The following is a 6847-nucleotide window of genomic DNA, read 5'->3' as shown; positions in this document are numbered from 1 at the left end:
TCGGCGGACAAAATTCTTGTGCTGTCCTTGTGCTGTCTTTGCACTTTTCAGCAGACACCGACATCCCGGGGAGAAAAGAGGAACATTTGTAAGCCGACCATCGGTACGTGTGTACGGGGCTTAAGAGACAGCAGTCTGCACATGTCCAAGATGGCTGCCAACAGGAAGACCTTGACACTGGTCCTTTGTTTAGAAAGTTTGGTGATCCCTACAATAAACAATACACCTGACAAGTCAACAAATCATACTACATAGGTGGGAATATGTGTGTGCTGCAGTGAAATGCACTGAAAAACTTTTGATGTATGGGTGTAAATGGCCCTCTAAAGCTCCACTCTAGACAAATCTTTTTATTTTAGATAGACTGGGGATGGGCTATTGCCTCTGTCAGGTTTTTTCGCCTCTTGTGACCCCTATTAGGGACATTTCTGACAGGACTGAAGGTGATAGAGAATCTCTCCAAATTGAGGAAGGGTTAGAACTTGTAAAAATGTTTTCTTTATTTTCTTTTTTAAAAGTCTACACACCCCACATATTTTACAAGAAAATATCACCAATACCATGAGACAGAAATAAGTAGGGATGGGCGAACGGTTCGGCCCGAGCATGAGTTCGGGCCAAAAATTTGCTGTTCACCTGTTTGTCGAACACCCGAATTATCGGGGCGTTCGACCGTTTGTTTGGCCCGCCGAATGACCAAATGCACTGTGCTGCTGCACAGTGCATTGGAAGCCCTGATTGGCTGAAGCAATTAAAGCTTTGCCCAATCAGGGCACAGAGCGCCATCAGAGCCATGATTGGAGAAAGTAATGATAACTCTATCCCATCATGGTTCATTGCTCTTAGTTCCACCCCACACTATAAAAGCATTCTTTCAATAGCGGCCATTTGCAGTGTGATATCGGCTATGTTCATGGCTACTGAGAGTAAGAGTGCTATAGTGTGCTATTTTGATTCTATTTTCAGTGTAGAGTATTAGTTTAGTGTGAATCTAGTGATGGTTCAGTCAGTGTGAGTGTAGTGCGACCATTCATTTTTACTTTAGTGCCACTTTAGTGTGACTCTAGTAAAAATTTAGTCAGTATGAGTGTAGTAATTGTTAATTTTTTACTTTAGGGTGAACCTAGTGATAGTTCAATCAGTGTGAGTGTAGTTTTTACTTTAGTGTCAGTTTGTTTTGTCAGGGCAGGTTTACTGCATTATAGTTCAGTGCGTTATTGCCCGTTTAACAAAGTATATTTCTGTGCGTTACATGCCGTTTAATGCAGTATATTTCTGTGCGTTACGTGCCATTTAACACAGTATATTTCTGGGCGTTATTGCACGTTGAATGCAGTATATTTCAGTGCGTTACATGCCGTTTAAAGCAGTATATTTCAGTGCGTTAGTGCACATTTACCACAGTATATTTCAGTGTGTTACGTGTCATTTAATGCAATATATTTCTGTGCGTTACTGCATGTTTAATGCAGTATATTTCTGTGCATTACTACATGTTTAACGCTGTATATTTCTGTGCGTTATTGCACGTTGAACGCAGTGTATCTCAGTGCATTACATGCCTTTTATCGCAGTATATTTCAGTGCTTTATTGTACATTTAACACAATATATTCCAGTGCGTTACGTGCCATTTAACGCAGTACATTTCTGTGCATTAATGCACGTTTAATGCAGTATATTTAAGTGCATTTTGTGCCATTTAGCGCAGTATATTTCTGTGCATTACTGCATGTTTAACGCAGTATATTTCAGTGCATTACATTACATTTAACCCAGTATATTCCTGTGCATTAGTGCAGTTTTACTGCAGTATATTTTAGTGTGTTGGTAGAGTAGTGCCGGGACAAGGTCATTTGTTGCCCAGGGTGAAGATAGCAAACTGCGCTCCCCTCCGGTGTAATGAAAACCTCGAGCAGCAGCCAATTTATGCAATAATAACCCACAGCATTCGCATCAGTTTCTGCAATAATGATCCCCAGCAATGGTGCTAGCTTATGTAATAACCCCCAGCATTGATGGCAGTGTCTGCAATCCCCATGTGAACTGGCTGGAATGGTTAACTCTCTTGGGGGGGGGGTTAATTAACCACTTGAGCCGTTGAAGATTTTACCCCCTTCATGACCAGTCCATTTTTTGCTATTTAGAACTGTAGTACTTTAACTGGTAATTGCACAATCATGCAACACTGTACCCAATTTACATTTTTGGTAAATTTTTTCACACAAAAAATTTTTCCTTTGGTGGTATTTACACACCACTGTTTTTTGTTAGCTTTTATTATGTGAATGACAAAAAAAATGTTGAAAAAAAAATATTTTTTACTTTCTGCTATAAAACGTCCAATTACAAAAAAAAAAAAAAAAAATCTTCATAAATTTAGGCCAAAATGTAATCTGCTGTCTTTAGTAATAAAAAATTAAGTGTATATTAATTTGTTTGTGTAAAAGCTAAAATGCCTACAAACGATGGGATTTATAATGGAATTTTTTTTTTATACTAGTAATGGTGGCGATAAGCAACTTATAGTGGGACTGTGATAGTGACACTAACTGACACTTTGTGGGAACTGACTAACTGCCACATCACCAGTGACACTTATACAGTAATCAGTGATAATGCTATCCACTGTCACTGCACTAATGGCACTGGCTGGGAAGGGGTTAACATCTAGGGGTAATTAAGGGGTTAATTTTGAGCCCAAATATGTTTAATGTGTGCTGCTCTTTACTACAGATCAATTTGTTTATTTTCTCTGCTTTGCAGGGAAAAGAAAAAAAAGTGATCATTCTCTCTGTAAAGAGCCCTGTATTGATTGTCAACACAGAGCTCTGGGCTGTGATTTGACACAGCCGATCAGCAGGTCCCGGCCGTGAATCCTTGTCTAAGATCTGCTGACAGTCTCCTGCTGTGTCAAATCACAGGGAAGTAGGTGGGTGGGAGCATGAGCCAGGAACCCTGAAACAGCCAGCGACATACGCCTGTAGCTGCCACGAGTAGGCAAGTGGTTAATTTCCAATGATATTTGTAATGTGCAGCATGAGGAGGTTAATGTATCTCCACTGTATCAGAAAAACTGAAAATTGAAAGGATTAAAAGAGGTGCATGGAAGCCAGACAGCCCCCAGTCTGATGTACTCACCCTCCAGTTTGCCACCAACCAAGTAGACCTGTCTCGTGATATAAATAAAGAACAGGGGTTTAGTTGACACGCATTTTTGAACGCATGTGTAAGCTGCAAGGCCTCTACATGGCACCCTGTGTTACTTGCAGTCCTAACACTGACTATTTTGAGTGTCTCCACAATAGAAGCACATGGCTGCTAATGGATAGATGAGAGACAGGTGGGAGGGAGACACCCCAAACCTCCCCCAACCCGCTCCCATCTATGACTGGTCTAATATATCATAGCTCTAATTGCTATGTTGTAGCGATGGTACAAAACTGAAAAAAACTATCTGAGAAGCATACACCTCCATCCCCTTGGTGGATAAAATATAAAACACAGATTGGGACTTTATATGAGGCATTGGCCTGTAAAGCACAGTGCCTCCATCCCTAATTTCATAAAATATTTGAGTCCCAAAGTCCCAAATAGCCTATATTGTTAATGTATTTCCACTGGTCACTGATGCATTAGTGACCAACCAGTGGCAGTAAACTAACTCCTGTGTGGTGCATTAGTGGCGTCAGTGTTAACACTGACACTGGTGCCACTAATGCATCACAAAGGGATTAATTAACTTCCACTGGTTGGTCACTAATGCATCAGTGACCAATGGAAATACATTAACCTCCTCATGCTGCATATTACAAATACCATTGGTAATTAACCTCCCCTCAGCCTCAGCAACCCCCCACCCCCAAACTGAAGAGTTAATTTTTCCATCTGAAGATGGCAATCTGCTTACTTGTGCAATACACACTTGGTTCCCCCTCATCTCCTCTAGGTTACAGCCCTGGCAGAAGCACTCTATGCTCCTCTGGGTCCTCTCCCATCCCGCCTCTGGCCGGCGTCTCAGTGTCGTCACGCCAAGCCGTCTGGCAGTATCTCTGCTGAAAGGGAAGTAAAGGGCTTGGCTGTTTTAGGCTTGTGCCGAGTGCATGAGCGCACTGGACACATTGTTGCAGCTATATAGCAGATGGTGTGTACAGTCACACACACACACAGTGTACTCTGTCGACACTTCACCTGCGCCCCCCCTTCATCCAGTAAATGGTACCACCCAGAGCATCTCTCCCTTCTGCCCACCCTTTGTACCCGCCCTGCGGTGGAGTGTGTCTGTGTGGTGAGTACTCAGGTTAAAGTGCACCAAACACCACTTTCCATTGATTAAAGTGCATCCACGTACATATTTCCACAAACCAATCAAAATACACTTATTGCGATTTTTTTTTACCAAAAATATGTAGCAGAAAACAAATTGGCCTAAAATGTTAAAAAATTTTTGATTTTTACATTTTGTTTTGAGAATTTCATATAAAATGAATGTGTAAAATATTGTTATTTTTTCAAAATTGTCGCTCTTTTTTTGTTTATAGCGCAAAAAGTAAAAATTGCAGAGGTGATCAAATACCACCAAAAGAAAACCATGTTTGTAGGAAAAAAAGGACATCAATTTCATTTGGGTACAGCATTGCATGACCGCGCAATTGTCCGTTACAGTCACGCAGTGCCGAATCGCAAAATAGGGCCTGGTCTTTGAGCAGCCAAATCCTCCGGGGCTTAAGTGGTTAATTGCTGTGCAGCTCAAAAAGAGTGCATGCACTTCTTTGGTGCAATGCAGTGCTACTTGAGCCCGTTCAAAATGAATGGGCCCAAATCGCACTGCACTGAATCGCATGAAAATTGAACAGGAATGAAGTGTGGTTCCTGTGTGATTCACATGCAGTTCATAGTGTGAACTGAGCCTAACTGGCTCAATAGTAAAACCCCTGAGTGCACTATATTAGGAAACCCCAGAGAGGGGTATCTGCAGGTGTCTCTGAGTGGAGTACTCCCTAAAAGTGATGACAAAGTTCCTGGCACCTTGTTGCTAACGTTGCTGTGTCCACCACATGGTTTCATGCAAACTGCAAAAGGGACTTCTTGGCTTTCTTTCAACAATGGCTTTCTTCTTGCCACTCCTCCATAAAGGTCAGATTTGTGCAGTGCACAACTAATAGTTGTCCTGTGGACAGATTCTCCCACCTGAGTTGTGGATCTCTGAAGCTCTTCCAGAGTTTCCATGGGCCTCTTGGCTGCTTTTCTGGCTAATGCTCTACGTGCCTGACCTGTCCGTTTAGGTGGACGACCATGTCTTGGTAGGTTTGCAGTTGTGCCATACTCTTTCCATTTTCGGATGATGGATTGAACAGTGCTCTGTGAGATGTTCAAAGCTTGGGATATTTTTATAACCTAACCCTGCTTTAAACTTCTCCACCACATTATCCCTGACCTGTCTGGGGTATTCCTTGGCCTTCATGATGCTGTTTGTTCACTAAGGTTCTCTAACAAACCTCTGAGGGCTTCACATAACAGCTGTATTTATACACATGTGGACTTTACTAATTAGGTAACTTCTGAAGGCAATTGGTTTCACTAGATTTTAGTTAAGGGTATCAAAGTAAAGGGGGCTGTGACGAACGCCCATTTGCTGGGACGTTCGTCACGGGTTACTGGAGGAGTGTGGAGGCCAGCCTCCTGCCCACAGACTACGGCCCTGGCTTGTAGGGGAGCGCAGCTCTGGTTGGGGGTGTGTGCTGGGGGACCCTTGGAGTATTGTTACTTTGAATTCAAGTCCCTGTCAGCCCAAGCGACACAGACTTTGGGCCTAAGCTGCATATTACAACAAAGGACTTCACACCATGAGACACTAAACAGATGCCAATGACACAAAACTCAGCTTTGGTATACTGGGGGATGTGAATTGACACTTAAGTTATAATAAGGTGTGTTGAAAATGGAGACGGGCAGTCTGAGAGCCTATGTTTAGAGGAGGAGTGTGTTCACACTTTCAGGAATGCGTATTCGGCTATGTTTTGGGCTTGTTTGTTGAATTAATTATGATAATGTTGCAGTCTAATTCACCTATTGTCTCTTTCCAGAAGGCAAAGGTATGTTAACTATGTTCTGTATACAATTACATTTGCATGTGATAATGAAATCAAACTCATGAGACTGTATATATTGGAAGTGAGTTGGTGAATAAAGGGTCTTTTGTTTTACCCTTCATCAAGCTTAGGCTGATGTTTGGGGGGGAATTGAGGGGCCAGGTCACTGCATCACGTGATATTCTGGAGACGTAATACAGAAATACTTGGTCCAAGTATTGGGCATCTGTTACAGGGGCTGAATACAAATGCACGCCACACTTTTCACATATTTATTTGTAAAGAATTTAGAAAACCATTTATCATTTTCTTGTCTATTGCATAAAATCCCATGTACATGTACATTTTTGGCTGTAACATGACAAAATGTGGAAAACTTTTAAGAGGTATGAATTCCTTTTTAAGGCACTGTATATCTTTCTGAGATGGATCTTTAGTAAACTGAACATAACTATTGCTTAGTGTGCTACCCATCTTCTGTACATTGGAAATCCTGCACCTACTTACTTGCTAAGGTGTACTGAGGTACTGTTTTTAGAAAAAGGAGCCTAATGCAACATTTAACTGGAGCTCTAAAGAATTTTGGTTCAGTGGTAAAAAGGGATTTGGTTTTAAAACAAGGAGCTAATTTACCCACCAAAAACTAAAAAACCAACAAAGCCTATGTATGGCCAGCATTTAGATTTATATAATCATTTCTACATTGTATTTTATTTATTTCTAGCTTAATCCTATTACTGTGAATGATCCCTGAAT

The sequence above is a fragment of the Pelophylax lessonae genome, assembly GCF_965119305.1.
Source record: "Pelophylax lessonae genome assembly, chromosome: 1".
Taxonomy (NCBI): Eukaryota; Metazoa; Chordata; class Amphibia; order Anura; family Ranidae; genus Pelophylax; species Pelophylax lessonae.
The sequence above is the reverse complement of the archived record's forward strand: the minus strand, read 5'-3'. Positions refer to the sequence as shown.